Genomic DNA, 17,762 nt, shown 5'->3' with positions numbered 1-17,762 from the left:
TCCTAACAAGTGTTGTTTATTTTAATGATTCTTAACCTTCAATAAAACCATGAACATATATTTCTAAACATCAGGCTTCATAGAATCAAAAGATGTGGCCATTGAAAGTAGCAATTATTTGCTTTAGTTTGACTTTGGAAAGCTTTTGGATGCTAATTCAAAATTTGCATTATTCAGTCATTGCTCCTGCTTAAGACAGTGAACGCAGGAGAGCGTCAACCAACCTTGTAATCATGGTTCCCTGTATAAAATGCTGCATGTAAAATATCAACCCCAAATGGTTTTGACTGGCAGCGCCTTTTTAAGAAAAGAAGAAAATTACCTTATTTGATGTCACATTTATGGGTAGAAGTTTTATCCTAATAGTCATCAGCGTAATGAAAACTTCTTAGGAGAGATGATTCAGGAGGGTTTTTTGTTTTTCTTCTTCCAAGAAGAGTATTATAGTAAAAACAGAAAGTAAGTCTTGGTAAATAGCAACAATTTTTCTGTGATAAAATAAAATACTTGTTTTATTGCCTAGTGGAAAACATTTATTTATGTTCTTGATATTTCTAAGAAGTTAATGCCTAAACTAGATTTGACACAAGCAACACCTGGCGATTCAAGTTTCCTTTTAAAATAACAATGTTAGCAACTCTCAAGCATGGATAAAAATACTACCCTCTATTTTGTTTAAAGTTCATTTCCTGTCTCTAGGACACTTACTGACCTTTCCATATTAGCCATTTTGCTTTTTACATTTTCCTGGTGAGTCTTATTCCAGTTCTCATTGACTTCATTCCATTCCTGACCTCTTTCCCCTCAGGAAAATTAAATGCAGCACAAAACGTATTGGACCCCAATTAGTTTTACAGCTCGTCTTACCTTTCCAGTACTTGGTTCTTTAGTTTGTTACGAGTCGAATGGTGGTACGCCTTCAATCTTTGGAAACACGTTCCGCATACAAAACAAAACCTTTCTTAAATAGATTGCTCTTCTCCATTTCTTATTTACAAAATTTAAAATCCCTTTAAGCTTATATCAGAAATTTCTTGGTAACCCTTAATTATATCAGTTTTATGTAATATTATTCAGTTCCTGGAAGCAATGTCTGTTCTTATGGATATTTTTCTATCTATCATATTTTTATTAAAACCCACAACAGACTCTATTTATCTTTTCCTTAGATAAGTGCATTAAAGAAGAATAATGCAAATAAAAGGGATATTTTTATGGGCCATGTCCTGGGATTATACATTGAGTGACTATAAATAAGCTCGTATGATTGCATTTCACCCAAAGTGTTAAAGAGGACCGAGCATTCTTATCTGTGTGATGAGATAATTTGTAATCTTTTCTTTTTCCTTAGGGCAACTTAGTGCATGTGTAAGCTTGTTTGTGCTTCTAGAAATGTCTTTAATATTTCCCTGAACTCCACCACAACATTTCGGTGAAAAATGGCTCTGCAGTTTGTTTCATCACGCTAATTGAAATGAATTATTACACCACGCAGAAAAAGCCTTCTTCTCTTTTAAATTAGACTTTGCAGATATCTCTGATTTACCTGCAATTGGATTACAAGAGCAAAATAATGTCTCAGAATTATTTGGTTAGAAAAGAATCCCCGCGTCTTAGCAAAAAAGAAGTGAATGGCAGAAAAGAAGCCGTATTAATACGGTGTAAGTTCTTCCTTACTTTTAGACACATCAATTAGATCTGAAATTGCATGATTCATGTTTTTCAGCACTTTGTAACATTAAAGTAGTGGTTGATTAAATTTAGATAAACCCCTCACCCATTCTACATTCATGGGCTTCTGGCCAAAGAATGTGCTTTTCCTTTCTCTACATTTTTCTTGTGATTTGTATTACTCCGAGAAAAAATAAGGCTGTGCAGGTCTGTGGTTTGCATAGTCTGTTACTCTATTAAAATGCTTAACAAATTAAATACATAAAATTTCCTTCAAGATTTCTTAGTCTGAATTTGGGGCTAAAAATTATGACCATTCCCCATCCTGATCCCTTTTCCAAGCTTGCTTTTATTCAAACATTTCCTGCGCCTCATGATTCAAAGCTCCTCCAAATTCTCTCCTCCCCAAACACCTCCTTCAGGGTCCCCAGGACCATATTTTATTTATTTATTTATTTATTTATTTATTTATTTATTTATTTATTTATTTATCTTTTAAATTAATTTATTTATCTTTGTTACAGATGTTTCTCCTTTTCCCCCCACTGATTCCCCCCTCCCTCCCCGCCCTCTCCCCAGCTTTGTTGTCCATGTCCACTGTTCATGCATACATGCATATAAGTTCTGTGGTTTATCTTCCTCCCCCAACCCCTCTTCTGGGGATTGTCAGTCTGTACCCCACTCCCACGTCTCTGGGACTACCCCATTCCTCAGACTGTTATGTTCATTATATTCCACAAATAAGTGAGATCATTTGATACTTGTCTTTCTCTGTTTGGCTTGTTTCGCTTAGGATGACACTTTCCAGGTCCCTCCATGTCGTCTCAAAGGATAAGAGATCTTTCTTTCTTACAGCTGCATAGCCCAGGACCATATTTAGAGGGCATTACCACAGACTTGCAAACACACACACACACACACACACACACACACACCTCTGTGTGGGTTCCACTCTGAAAGGTTAGAAGAGTCAGGAGACACGTTTTGACAGTCTGTCGATATTGGCGAGTGTACTTTATTCTCCCCTCATTTGTGGACTACCCCCCAGTTTTCTCTAATACACTGTCACCCTCTGCCCAGCAGGTCCTCAGAAACCCTCTTCCAGGCTCCCCGCTCCCTCTTCACGGTCTGCTCACACCACTGCCACCTGCGCATGCCCTTTGGGGCTCATCTCAGCCCCACCCACTTGCAGCCCCGCTCCCATGAAAGCAGCCCATCAAGTTCACAACATCCTAGAGTTTTCCAAACTCTGACTCTCAATGCATTAGTGGTCTTGAAAAGAATGTTGTTGTTCCGAATACACTTATTATTTTTTAACTTTTTATTTTTAAACTATTATAGATTCACAGGAAGTTGCAAATAAATGTACAGAGAGGTCCCATGTACACTTCTCTCTGCTGAACCTAATATTGATGTCTCATGTAACTATGATACAATTATCAAAACCAGGAACTTGATCTTGGTATAATCCTCATAGTTATTCAGACTACATTGCATTACATGTAATTACATGAGAGATTTAGCGATACATGCACTTAGTTGTGGGTGTATACATGTAGGTCTATGCAATTTTATTACATGTGTAGATTCGTGTAGCCACCAACACAACCAAGGTAACTACAGAAATAAAATTAGTCTGGAAAATGTAAGAATTGTTCCATGAAGCTGTTATTTAAGTTTTACATTCATTTATAGCTATGTTCACACATATATTATATGCATGTATATAAAATTATGACATAAAATGTATAAATGTAGCATACAATATAAAAAGTGTTTCTTACTGTGAGTCATGATCATCAAATTTTAGAAATTACTGTCCTAGACTTTTGTTACACAAAGTATGGTGACGCATCAACCAGGTTAGCTTGTTGGGAGTCTGTTAGAGATGCAGAATTTCAGGTCCCACCTCAAACATTCTGAATGAGAATGTGTATTTTAAAACAAGTTCCCAAATGATGTATGTATACATCAAAGCCCGAGAAGCACCATCTCGGCAGAAAGCTTTACCGAGTTTGCAAGAGAGTAAAATAAAATCTCTGCATCTCATCAAGAGCTGGGCTTTGCAAAGTTTGAATAGAGACCTGGCACTCAGTTGTTTACCCTTGCCTGAGGTGACCCTCGTCAGAGTCCATGGGGCATGGCTGCTGCAAAAACGATGACAGAGTTGACATCAGTAAGTTCTTTATTCTTTCAGGATTTTGTAATATTTTCCATTAGCAGCCAGGATACAAAAACAAATAACAAAAAAACCCCAAACAATAATAATTGTGGTCCTTTTTAGTTTCCACAAAATAGTGATGTCTGGAGAGTGTTTAGCCCACAGCATTTTCAGCTTTGATAAAGGTGGTTGAAAGCTCACTGTCCCCTGACTGCTACCACCACACAGGAGGTTATGTGCTCTTTTCTTTTCCAAATAGGCAGCGCAGTGAACATATATGGGGGGAAAAGTCAGACAAACACAGGGCCTTACTCATTAAGATTAGAATCCTGTATTCTGTGCCCATGGTTCCCGAGAAGCTCTTATTCTGGGAGCCTCATCAGTCTTTATGAGATTAATGAAATTACTGACTATTATTTTGCAGTGCCTACGCTTTCATCTCCTAAGTAACACACATGATAGCAATTCCAAGTGAGCAGGGCTTTCCAATCTCCTGGTCTTTTTGTAGTGGGAAAACTGGGGAGGGAAGGGGTAGCAGGAGGGGAAAGGGAGGTTTTTAAACGACAGTGATCTAGCTCAGATTCATCCCACCGACTCCCAGCTACTGTTCTTGGAGCCAGGCTAATTAATGTATTCAGGCAAAACACCCCACTCAAATATTAACAGACTGTCTTTCATAAGAAAAAACACAAAATGTGGTTCCATCGTTTTATTTCTGCTTGGGGAAGCAATGTTATGAAGGGATGTGAAATTCTTTAATTAGACACAATTTAAAAGCCAGACAGAAAGTGGTGAGAATTCTACCTAGAGAAGCACTATTCATACTTAAGAGCGCCAGGCAATGCGCCTCATGCAGATGTTTTAGAGTGAATTAAGGGGATCTCATGGCACCAGAGCATTTCTCTGTTATAACCACATTAAGGTACACTTCGACCACACCGGTTAGAGTTTTATAATGAGATTAGAAGTTTACCCAGGTAGGTGCATCAGGCTAGATTTAAAGAAGAAATACTGAACGTTTTCCCTAGTTTAGGTATTTCTTATATGCACATACATTTTACAGTTAGAAGAGAAAGCAGGTGTTAAGAGGAGGATAAAGCCAACGCTGGCCACTGAGGGGGTGTCATGAACACAGAATTGAGATTATAAGTATCTCTGTACCTATTATGGGCCATTGGAAGGAATAGCGGCCAGGGTATCACCGATTTTAATTTGCAGGAATCACCAGAGCTACCTTGTGTTAATTAGTTTCCAGTCTCGACCCTGGTCTCTTTATATTCAAAATGAAAAGGTTGCACTTTACAATCCCCAAATTTCTTTACTCTTCTATTTTGCTTTTTTTGGGATTCTGCATTGTTTCAAATAGCTCAAAGACCAGAGAATTTTAAGCTTTTGTGATCATCCAGGGTTCAAAGACTCTCAAGCCATGTGACCCTCCAGGCTGGCTCGAAACGTCCAGCACTCACATGCTGATGACGAGCCAGTCAATGAACTAAATCTATCCTGCGAAGCCCTGCCCGGCCTAGGCCCACATTTAATGCCTGGACCCCAGTTAGTGATTCAAAAGACTATTATTATTAGCCTTGTTAATCATAAAATAACAAAATAAATATTTTGTGCCTACTTATCCCCCACCTTTCCTAACACCCTTGCACCATCCTCCCCCTGCACAGCCTCATAAGCTCCTGGGAGGTATTTAAACCATACTCCTTGTTCCCACCCCCTGCTTTTATATACATGTATTGAATAAAATGGCTTTAGACGTTAATCCTTAACTGGCAGAATTAACTAATTTCCAGCTAGTCTTAAGTGGGGGGTTAATAACCTTTTTAAAAGTAAACATGCGACTTCATTCTATATCTGCACTGACTATTCCTTTTCCTGCAGATTTTTTTTTCATGTTTTCTCACCTACACCCCACCAAACAAACAGATTAAAGCAGAATTTATGAGATCCTACTTGACTTAAAAGTGGCATCGTCATCAATAAATGATATCATTATGATACTTGGGACAATCGTCGTGAATTTATTTGGAAAGAAAAATATTTTAGGATGCCTAAAAGATGCCGCTTGTAGGTCACTCTTTAAAAGCTGTCAGGATTTATTGTCCTTTTCTCAGGAACCTGTGTTGGGCTCCACTGTACAATATTATGAACTCTGGGTATTCAATAAGGAGCTGACAATGATGAATGAGGATGAGTCCATGAAATACTTGGTGGCATCCTCAAGCGCCAGATATTACCTCTTCCTAGTGCTGGACCGTTAACTCAAATTCAAGGACAACCTGTTATACCAGACTTTTTACAGCCACTCAAGAGCCACAGATTATTGTCCAAAGTAATTACGTGGTTACCAAAGGAGCTCACAAGTAAGCATGATATAATGAGCCTCAAGGTACTGACTGTGTAATTTATGAACTGGCATGAAAAGATGACAAACAAAATCTGGTTACTAGTAGGAAAGAGGGAGCTGAGAAAACACAAGTTGGCATATGGGGCAGGTTGGGGGAAAATAAATATTTAAAACATATCTCAGCTCCCCATCCTAAACATACCATACTTACCACCACAATTTTGGTTAGGACAAGAAGAAGGGGTATCAGGAAGAAAGTGAGAGGAACAAAAGAGAAGAAAGAGAAAACAGAAGGCTAATGGCAGGGAGGGGGGAAGAGGTTTTTAATCTTAAAGAGCAGAAGCCACAATGTGTATCTAAATGAGAGAGAAAGAATGCTACATTCTCTCTTTCCTCCTACACCCCAGCATCTTTGTCTTAGTTCACTTGGCCTATTACAACCAAATACCATAGACTGGGTGGCTCAAACAACAGACATTCATTTCTCCCAGTTCTGGAATCTTGGAAATCCGAAATCAGGTCCTGGCAGAGTCTGTTCTTGGTGAGAACCTGCTTCCTGGCTGGCAGATGGTTACCTCCTCCATGTAAGTATGGTATGTTCACGACCTCTTCTGAGAGAGAGAGAGAGAGAGAGAGAGAGAGAGAGAGAGAGAGAGAAATCTGTCTTCCTCTTCTGGTAAGGGTACAGATTCCATCTATCATGACCTCATTTAAATCAACTTGCCTCTCGAAGGTCTCACCTCCAAATATCATCCAATGCCTTTAGGAAGGTGAGGGAGAGTATCAGGTACTCAGAGTGGTGCTTGCAACCCAGTGAGAATGATAGCGGGTGATAGTAACAATTATGCCCAACTACATATATACACATTACCCTGGTGTTGGTGGCAAAGGCCAGAACTGGCTCCCGAGGGTGGTTGTGATGCCACTTTAGCCAGAAACTGATTACCCAGTGGCCTATTCTGTCATCAAGCATGTATACCCACCCCTTCTGGTAGGGCCGCTTACTTACGGCTGCCAAGGCCATCATTTTAATCTCAGAATGACCCTACTGCAGCGGTAGAGACTTAGCCAGGGTCCAGACTCTTCCTCCAGCTTTACTCAGAAATCATTTGTGCTAACTCACCACAACGAGGTGGTGCCTTAGTACTCTATACAGCCTTCCTAGAACAATGCTGTAAGTCCAGGATATTTCTGCCCTTGGTCCTAGGCTCGTAATGAGACATCAATGATGGGTTAGTTATGGAAGTACTCTTAACTAAATGATGAAGCTTACAACATCACTAGCAATGAGGCTACCAAATGTAGCCGAAGAAAGGTAAGAAATCTAGAATAATTTCTCTTGAGGAGTCAATATAATGAGACTGGCCACCCTTGGGGCATAAGTTTAAGTTTGGACATGCATTCATTATTTTTAATTCAACTGGCACTTACTAGGTCCCTACCTAACATGTCCCAGCCACTGTACTAGGTGCTAGAATCCCAAGACGAATATTAGTTCATGCGCTTCCCCAAAATAAAGCTTATTGCTAAAAGAACCATGTTTTCCTCACACGTATTGCAAAAGTGTCTGCACACATGCTCCTGGGACCGAGATCTACCCTTTCTTTCCGTTTGAGAGACTCTGTGTTTTTGGCAATATCTATTCTGCTGCTCTGGGCCTCCTGTGGTCCAGGGCACATTACCTGGGTGCTCTCAACCTAAGTTAGTCCCTTTTCCTGGCAACCACTGTGAAAAAAATCATATAAACCTTCTCCTTTCCACAGAAAGAGTAGCTGCCAGTTTGGGATATGAGATGAAAAATGGACCTTCTTTTTCTCAACGGGGTAGCCATGATTATCATGATACTTCTTCGTAACACTATCAAACATGACCTGCTCAGTGAACACATTAGCATTTTAAGTATATTTTCTGTGGTAGAAGGATATTAAGTTTGAGATATGATGAGGGATTTGTGTTTCAGTTATCTATAGCCCCTTTAGATAACCAATAACTGTAATCATGAAGAAGAAAAACTTTATACTTAAAAAGTCATATTCCATAAAGCTAGACAATCAAAAGAATAAAATTTCACTCACAGAACCTTCTAGAAACTGATGAAAGCTAAATGATGAACTACTTTGATGAGAATATCAGAAAGAGCAGTAATTTCATTACTTCCATTTAGGATAAGTGAAATGAGGCCATTTCAGCCTGAAGAGAGTGAATATGGGCTGTCTGATCACAAGGAAACCGCCTCTTGGGAAAAGATACTGAGAAAATAATTATAGAAAAAAATGTATCTGGCTTTCAAAATATACAGATCTGCACTGTTTATTGTCATGCAGAGTGGTCATGTACTGCTAGCAATGCACAGTGTAGGTATAAAATTGTGTTGATGGGAAGAAAACACTTTAAAACAAGAAGAAGCAAAGTACATGCAATCCCCTGACACCTCAATTGTTCCACAGCACATTCCTGCCATAAATATTCTGTACCCACCATGGACCGGGTTCCAGCAGAAAGGCCAGCAGTCATAGAGACTTCAAGGACAAAAACTGAGTCCCACCCTCACACCATAGTATCTATTTGTAGGGTAGCTTAGGAGAGGTTGGGAACGTATAATTTTTCTAAGTTGCAATAAACATATAGAGGAACCTCTAGGTACAGGAAAAGCCCTAAGGAGTATGTATCCTCAACCCTGGGGAACAGCCTTCCCTCCTAAGAATGTTGACATTAACCGAAGGCTTTGCTGTCCCTCTGCAGGCTTGGGCCAGTCCAGCTAAGCTGCTCTGAGCTAAGCTATTGGAAGAAGAAAGGAGCTGGACCTCGAAGGAGATTGACATTTGTTGCTCATCAGCAGGGAAATGATTAAAAAACCCACCACCAACAAAATTAAGATTTTTATAAAGATCTCTTGCACCTTACAGTTTATTATTTTGCTAACCAAATTGAAATTTTAGTAATTAATAGTCACTCTGAAGAGATCAGGAAAGAAGATCATTGCATTTAAAGTTTGAAAGGCAAACATACCTTGGAACTTAGGGACAGTATGACTCTGGAGAAATTACAGACTTGTCTCCACTGGCACCTTTTGTTTACATTCCAGGATAGTAAAGAAAAGGTAGAGAGACCGTTCTCTTTCCTCTCCAGAGAAGATTTCTTTACATTTTAAGGTAAAGTTCTCTCTCTCTCTCTCTCTCTGAAAGTGAGGGTGAACAGATATGTGAGCAACCTATAAAACGTCTGAGTTTTATCATTTGAGGGTTCCTCTCCTGTGGTGCGATACAATTGTATGTGCCTTCACTGAACTGAATTGCTCCATGGGGATGGAAACTCATGGCAAAGATGCTCAGTGAATAAGAAATGGTTTGTTTTTTGATCCAGAGATCTTGTGTTTCTTTTAAAGAAATGTTTGCATAGATGTGTGCATATATATTAATTATTATATATACACAACACACGCTTGCACATTTAACCCAAATAGAACACCATCATCAACTCTTAGATTGGAAAGAATACGATTCTTAAGGATAACGTGCCTCATGAAATAAGCACGTGCCTCATGAAATAAGCAGATGGCCCGTTCCCTACTGTGATGGTTAATTGTATGTCAACGTGTCTGATCTATAGGTTGCTCTAGTGTTTGCCTAGTATTCTGGGTATTACTGTGAGAATGTTTTTGGATAAGATTAATGCTTAACTCAGTAGACTGAGTAAAGTATATTGACCTCCCTAATGTGGGAGGGCTTCACTCAGTCAGTGGAAGACCCGAATAGGATAAAAAAGCTGACCCCCAAGCAAGAGAATTCCGCCTGCCTGACTGCCTTCGAACTGGGACTTGGGCTTTTTTTCTCTTTGGACTTGAACTGAGATATTTGTTCTTCCTGGGTCTTGAGTCTGCCAGCTTTTGAGATGGAACTACACTATTGGCTCGCCTGATTCTCAGGAATTCAGATGTGAACTAGAACTAAACCATCAGCTCCCCTGGGTCTTCATCTTCCGACTCACACTGTAGATCTTGGGATTTGCAGCCTCAATAACTGCATGAGTCAATTTCTTAAAATAAATCTCCATCATCTATCTACTATCTATCATCTATCTATCTATCATCTATCTATCATCTACCTATCATCTATCCTATTGGTTTTTTCGATAGAGAATCCTGACAAATATAACTGCCTTGAAGTAAAAGAAATCCAAACAACTGTAGGCTTGATTAAGAAACACATACAAATAAAAGAATATTCCAGGAAGTTGCTCTGTCCTTGAAACCTACCTGCACCTCTGTGAATAGCCCTTCATTATAGTATCTTTATTTGAACTATTTGGGATAACTTCTTTTGGAATTTAACTGGTCTAGAACTAAATGCCACAGTTAAAAATAAATTATATATATATATGCTGTATAAAAATAAACATTATCCCTGGCCAGTTTGGCTCAGTGGTTAGACCATAGGGCTATGGACCAAAGAGTTGTGGATTCAATTCTAGTCAAGGGCACATGCCTCAGTTGCATTCGGTCCCCAGCCCTGGTCAGGGTCGTGTGGGAGGCAACCAGTTGATATGTCCCTCTCACGTCAATGATTCCCTCTTCCTCTTCCTCTCTCTCTCTCTCTCTCGCTCGCTCTCCTTCCCACTCTATCTGAAGATAAATAGAATAATACTCTCGGGTGAGGATTTTAAATAAATAAATAAATAATATATCCAAATAATTTATAAAAATAAATTATATAGCCTGGCCAATGTGGTTCAGTGGACTGAGTTTCATCCTGTGGGCTGAGAAGGTCCTAGTTCCATTCCCAGTTGGGGCAAGTGCCCATGTTGTGGTCTCGATACCCGGTAGGGGGCACGCAGGAGGCAGCGGGTGGATGTTTCTCTCTCACATCTATGTTTCTGTCTCTCTCCCCCCAAAAATAAATTATATATAATTTCTAAGAAAACATATCAATGTTCTATCAAAAACCACAAAGGCAGGGATATCATAGCATACAGCAATCAAGCCTGCTATTGTTTGGATTTCTTCTATTTCAAGACTGTTGCTTTCATTTAAAATGTAAACTCACAAGAAAATTTCACTTCATTCCTGATAAAGAATAAAAGCCTAAAAAAGTCATGTTAGCTACAGGATTATAACTGTTCTTGAGCTAATAGAGAGCTGTCTTACAAAGCAGCACACATGCACAAACATGAATTATTTCACCTTTGGCAGAGCATGAGAGGAAGAGAGAGCCACCATAGAAGTGAGTAAGAAAAAAACAGCTAAAATGTTTATAAATTTCTAATGGCAAGTAAGGGTCAACATATCAATTTAAAAGGTCTCCAGACACAGGAGAGTTTAAATTCAGTTTAAAGCTCTTTTCCACAGGCCTCTTCTATGAGCACATGAGAAAAACTGGGGTTAGAGAGGGAGACTGGAGAGAGCCCTCCCCAGTGGCATCAATCTGTAGGATGTAACTGGCTGCCACTGGGAAGGAGGCCATGAAACACTGCCCATTTTCCTGAACCCTTCCTTCATGTGAAGCAAAAGCTTTAAGTCACTGGGTTTAGGTAGTAAAAACTCTTCCCTGTTAGATCTCTGGGGGAAAGACAGAAATAAAACCCACATACTTCTGGAGAGGGGATTGGGGTGAGGAAGGATACTCTTCTTTTTAATCTGGGTAACCAAGAGATCCATGGCTTCTGGGGCAAAGGTAACAGTCTCTTGCCTCTGACGTAGTGAAGAAAAACAGCAAAAGCAACCTCTTCGACCCAAGATTCAAAAACAATGTAAAGCAGGTCTTCTGCTGGGAAGTGGGCAAGAAACTTTCTGTTTCCCAAACATACCACATATGCAAAGTAGAGTTTTGCTGCTATGGGGTGGGGCAGTGGAGTAGAAGAAACACTGAGAAGGCCTAACTCCTCCACCCCAAAGCCCGGCTGACTGGCCTTAATACAGAGGCTGGACCAACAGTCCATAAAATCTCCCAAATCTACCCATTGTGAACCTAGTATTCAGTAACAAGCATTGGCAGTCCACAAGGAAAGGGAAGAATGTGGAGAGGGACCCTCTTCTGTGCTACAGAGTTATAAACACTGATGAAAACTAAGTGTAGAACATACAGCAAGAATGCTGAGAAAAACCCTCTAGTACTCAAGGCCTCTCATTAAATCCAAATTATCAGCAACTCATTGTGGGTGGAATTTGAAGCATGTGATGAATTGAGAGTATTTATGGTCACCATAAAGTTCAAACAAGCTTGCTTGAATAACTCAACTATCACATTAAAAGTCTGACATATAATGGCACATAGAATTTTTCAGACATAAATACTATTTACTTTTATCTCCACTGTCCTTTTATATACAATATCCAGAACTTAATCAACAATCACAAGACCCATAAAAAAGCAACAAAAACTAAGACCCCTTGTCAAGAGATAAAACAACTAAATTCAGAGATAGCCCAAATGTTGTAACTATTTATTAGACTGGAACTTTAAAATACCTAGAATTAATATTAAAGAATCTAGTGGAAAAGATGGGCAGTATATACAATGTCAGCAAAGAGATTAAACTACAAAAATTGTTAAATGTAATCACTAGATATAAAAAAACCATGATAATGGAAATGAAGAATTTCTTTAATGAGCTTAAAAACAGATTGAACACAGCTGTGAAAGGTATAATTGAACTTGAAGATAAGTTGATAGAAATGATACAAAATAAAATGCAGAGATAAAAGAGTGAAAAAAAGAGACAAGATCATCCAAGTATTCAAGTATAATATCAAATAGTCTAACATACATGTTAATTGAGTTTTAGAATAAGAAAGAAAACATTGCGCAATAGAAACATTTGAAGAGATAATAAAGTGTTTTCCAAAAGTAACAAAAAGACAACAAAATGACAGATACAGTAACCCAAAGCAGAATAAATGAAATACACACATATACACACACACCTAGAAACATCATAGTCAATGACTGAAAACCAAAAATAAAGAAGAGAAAAGGAGAAACATCTGTAACAAAAATAAATTAATGAATGAAAAAAATAAAGAAAAAGATCTTTAAATCAGAAAAAAAAAGAAAAAGGGCATACAGAGGAAGAAAGAGAATGGAGAAACATTTTCAAGTGCTAAAGAAAAACATTTCCAATTCAAATTCTATACCCAGCACTATCTTTCAAAGATAATGGTGAGGTAGGCCCTGGCCAGATAGCTGAGTTGGTTAGAGCACTGTGCCAATATGCTAAAGTTGTGGGTTCGATCCCCAGTCGGAGCATATATAAGAATCAATCAATGAATATATAAATAAGTAGAACAACAAATCAATGCTTCTCTCCCTCTCTCCCATGCTCTTTCTCTGTAAAATCAATAAATAAAAATTAAAAAAAAAATAAAGGTGAGGTAAAGATTTTTTCCAGATAAATAGAAACTAAGAAAATTTATTGCAAAGAGTCTTGCACTACAAGAAATGTTACAGGAAGTTCTTCAGGTAGAATAAAAATTATACCAGATGGAAGGTTGGATATACATAAAAAAATAAAAGGTAAAAAAATTGGAGATCTACATAAAGAAGTAAAGGGTTAAAAAAAGTGAAGGATTTAAAAAAGGGTAAAAATAAGAACAAGTATAAAAGACATTTCTTCTTAATTTTAATAAATTTCAAAGATAATTGTCTAGAACAGGTATAAACAAACTTGTTTCTTAACGGCCTACATAGCAAATATTTTGACTTGAGGGGAATAAAGTCTGTTGTAACTACACAACTCTGCTGTGGTAGCATGAAAGCAGATATAGACAATACATAAAGGATGAGTGGGCTGTAATCTGATAAACGTTTATTTATAAAAACAGGTGCCTGGCTCACAGGCCATAGTTTGCTAACACTTAGTCTAAAGCAAAATTACTTACAATGTGGAATGGAGTTATAACTCACATAGAAGTAAAACATATAAAGAATTCAAGTGTGAAGAACAAAAGGAGGAAAGGGAAGCATACTGTTGTAAGATTCTCGTACTACTACACTAGAAGTGGTGTATTATTATTTAAAAATAAACTGTGACAAGTTAAAAGTGTATATTATAAACCCTAAAATAACCACCGATTAAAAAAATTACAGCTTTTAAACCAATAATATAACTAAAATGGAATGATAAGAAATACTTAAATAATCAAACAGAAGACAGAGAAGGAAAAGGGAACAAAAAGCAGATGAGACAAGTAACTGGCAAGTTTATAGATTTAAATTCAACTACATCAATAATGACATTATATAAATTGTCTAAATAACCCAATTAAAGACAGAGACTGTGAAACTGTATATTAAAGCAAGACTCAATTATATACTGCCTACAAGAAAACCACTTTATATATAGTCATAGATAAGTTAAAAGTAAAATGAAGGAACAAGCTATATCATTCTAACTCTAATCAAAAGAAAAGTCACAGTGCCTGTGTTAATATCAGAGAATATAGACATCAAAGCAAGAAATATTACTGAAGAAAATTACAGCATGTCTTTAAAGAAAACTTGAACAATACAGTGACATTTCTGTGAAGAAAAAATGCAACAACACAACCAAAAAACAAAATTCTATAATTTTTTGGTCCATCTATATGTACATAATATGCATGCAACCTGATCTGGTAATAAGTTACCTTTATGAAGGGATGTGAATTTGGTAATAAAGGGAAAGTTGAATTTTTTCAGATGAAATCCAAATAAAACCAAAGGTTAGTAAATAGTTGTTACCAATGTTAATTTCTTATTTTTGACAAATAAACTATGGTTGTGTAAGACATTAGCATTAGGAAAAGTGGGTAATGGGTTTATGAAAACTTTCTTTACTATCTTTGCAACTATCTCACAAATAAAAATCCTTCCAAACTAAAAACGTTATTTAAAAAAGGATGAGCCAATCCAGTCATGAGATATTTAATGGAATTAAAAAAAAATAAGCGTGATATGAGAGGACTATTACAATATGGAATTATGTTTTTAGTTATTGAAAAACCTTTATCAACCAAAATGACAAAACAACTTTTTGGAAAGCTTATAAGTCAAGGAATTAAAATTACAATAGTAATCAACAACACATCAACTGTCTCTCTTAAAAGTTTAAAAATATACTTAAAATGTGAAAATTGAGGCTTTAAGACTTAGTTCCATAAACAATATTTTTAATATTAAGAAAAATTCTTTGCTTTCTGAGACTTAAGTAATCTAGTTAATGTAAAGCCAGTGGAGGAGTTTGATAAAAATTTTTAATGTCAAAACACTGCTCAGTTGAAGTTGTTATTTAGCTAGCGAGAGCCATGTCAAACAAACAAGCAAAAACACAAGAAACAATTTAGCAAAAACACAACACTAATTTTTGAAAACCAATAAGTGATGTGGAAATGATTAGAATGACTTGGTAAGCAATTTGTGCTACATATCATGTTACTTGATTAATAATAGTTTTACCATAAATATGATTACATTTGAAAATAAGAGGGATTATATTTTTAATTGTTATTTATAACATATGCTAGTGCTGGTTTCTAAGTATTTTGAATATTAACTCTGTTTACTACCATTATGTTCATTTATTTCTAGGACAGTGGAAATAGAATTTCTAACCCTCATTATGTGACACTTTTGTCACCAGAACTCAAGAATTACAAAAATATTCTGATAATAAAACTGATGAAAAAAATGTAATAAATCCATATTAGATAACAATTTTAACAAGGAAGATTACCATGAAATAAGATAGTTGAGTAGGAAAATCAACCTCCACATTTGGAAATGTGGGATTAGAAGGCAGCTCTTCAGTAAGCATGGCAAAGCAGGAGAAACTCTGCTACAACACCAAAGGCAGGATGCATAAGGAAATAATGATGATATTGTGATGAAACCAATTCAAATCTCTTTGGCTATAGTTTTGTTACCAAACACTTCAGATCTTCAGGATCAGGCCTTAGAAACGGCTCTGGAAAATGCCAAGATAACAAAGCAAACCAAAAATATTAGTATAATACAATGAAGATTTTTTTTTTTTTTTTTTTTTTTTTACAGCAAGAACCAGATTCCAAGCACACAATTAAACAATGAAAATCAAGAAAAATACTAAAAAAGTTTATAACTACTATGCTGTGAATTGCTAGTCGTTTTGAATGGAAAGAAAGATGTCCTGGAGATATGTAAAGAACATCTTCTTTATACAAACCCTAGAATAATAATTTCTATTTTTGTAGTAACTCAGTGGATTCTTAGGGAATTAAGTATTTCCACTTTTTCTAATAAAGGGAAGTGATGCTGTGAGAAATTAGCAACTTGTACAAGACAACACAGCTAATAGATACAGAGACCTGGGTTTGAAGCCAACTTAGTGTGGCTCAAGACCTCGTTTTCTTTCCTCTACTCAATATTTTCAAATTGGCTTCTTGATACGCTCAGTTAGACAGCTTCTAAAACATGCTACTAGTCATGCCTTACCTCAGCTTTCTAATTAAGTTGGTCTGGGAGGGGAGCCCTTTCTTGGTTTTGTTTTTGTGTCTTAAAGTCCTTCAGATGTTGATCCTGTACAGCCATGGTGAGAAGCACTGCTCCAAGTGGTCTGACTCTCAGAACCCACGAAGTGTCAAAGAAAAGGTGGCAGTAATAGCATGGGCGGGCAGTATTCACATTTGGACATATGTGATGGAAGAATCAATAAAATAACTCATTTTGATCAATATGAATACCTATATTGAGTTGAAGAATTTTCTTCATTTGGAGCTCATGTATTCAGTTAATCAGAGAAGTTTCTTTGGTGTGTGTGTCAGTAACAATGGGGTTATAGCTTAAGAAACAGAAAGTTTAATCATTGGACTCCAATAGCTTCTTTGCCCTAATAGGATGATAATGATTAAGGGCTAATCTAACACCTGTTGTGGATTTTTTTTTAATCTTTATTACAGATGACACACAATTTTCCCTCCATTGCCCCCCTCCTCCTGGTTCTAGCCTCACCCCAAGCCTTCACTACCCTATTGTCGGTGGAAATTCTTTGGTTAATCTCTTCCTGTCCCCTTCCCCCCCATCTGAGATTCATCAGTCTGTCCCATATATCCATGCCTCTCTTTCTATTTTGTTCATCAGTTTATTTTGTTCATTAGGTTCCACATATAAGTGAGATCATCTGATACTTGTCTGTCTCAAAAATACGGAATGCCTCATGAATTTGCGTATCATCCTTACGCAGGGGCCACGCTAGTCCTCCCTGTATTTTTCCAATTTTAATATATGTGCTGCCAAAGCAAGCACTGTTATGGGTTTTTCATCAGAGATTGTCAATGAATACCATTAAGTCCACTCCTAGAACAGGTCTTCTTGTGAAATACTCAGTTCAGATAAGAATTTGACCCTTATACTAGTATATAGTAACATGTAGGTACTATTTGCCTAGAACTTACTCAATGGCAGACTGTATTAAGAATTTTAGAAATTATTTATTGTTCTTTCAACATCCCTATGAAATAGCAGTATTACTTTTATTTTACAGATGAGGAACTTGAGTTGCAGGAGTTTGCACAAGTTGCTCAAAGTCTCACTTGCTAGAAGGTGGAGCCAAGATTCAAACCCAGGTCAG

At 37.2% G+C, this 17,762-nt stretch overlaps 1 non-coding gene across 1 annotated transcript; it reads right to left on the bottom strand.

The window, feature by feature from the left end:
- Positions 1 to 17,330: 17,330 nt before the first annotated feature.
- On the bottom strand, positions 17,331 to 17,437 carry LOC118625882. The gene has a single exon (XR_004958742.1). It is a non-coding gene; the product is annotated as a U6 spliceosomal RNA (small nuclear RNA).
- Positions 17,438 to 17,762: the final 325 nt, after the last annotated feature.

The sequence above is a fragment of the Molossus molossus genome, unplaced genomic scaffold, assembly GCF_014108415.1.
Source record: "Molossus molossus isolate mMolMol1 unplaced genomic scaffold, mMolMol1.p scaffold_m16_p_11, whole genome shotgun sequence".
NCBI lineage: Eukaryota > Metazoa > Chordata > Mammalia > Chiroptera > Molossidae > Molossus > Molossus molossus.
Note: the sequence above shows the minus strand (reverse complement) of the source record. Positions and strands in the feature narration are given on the sequence as shown.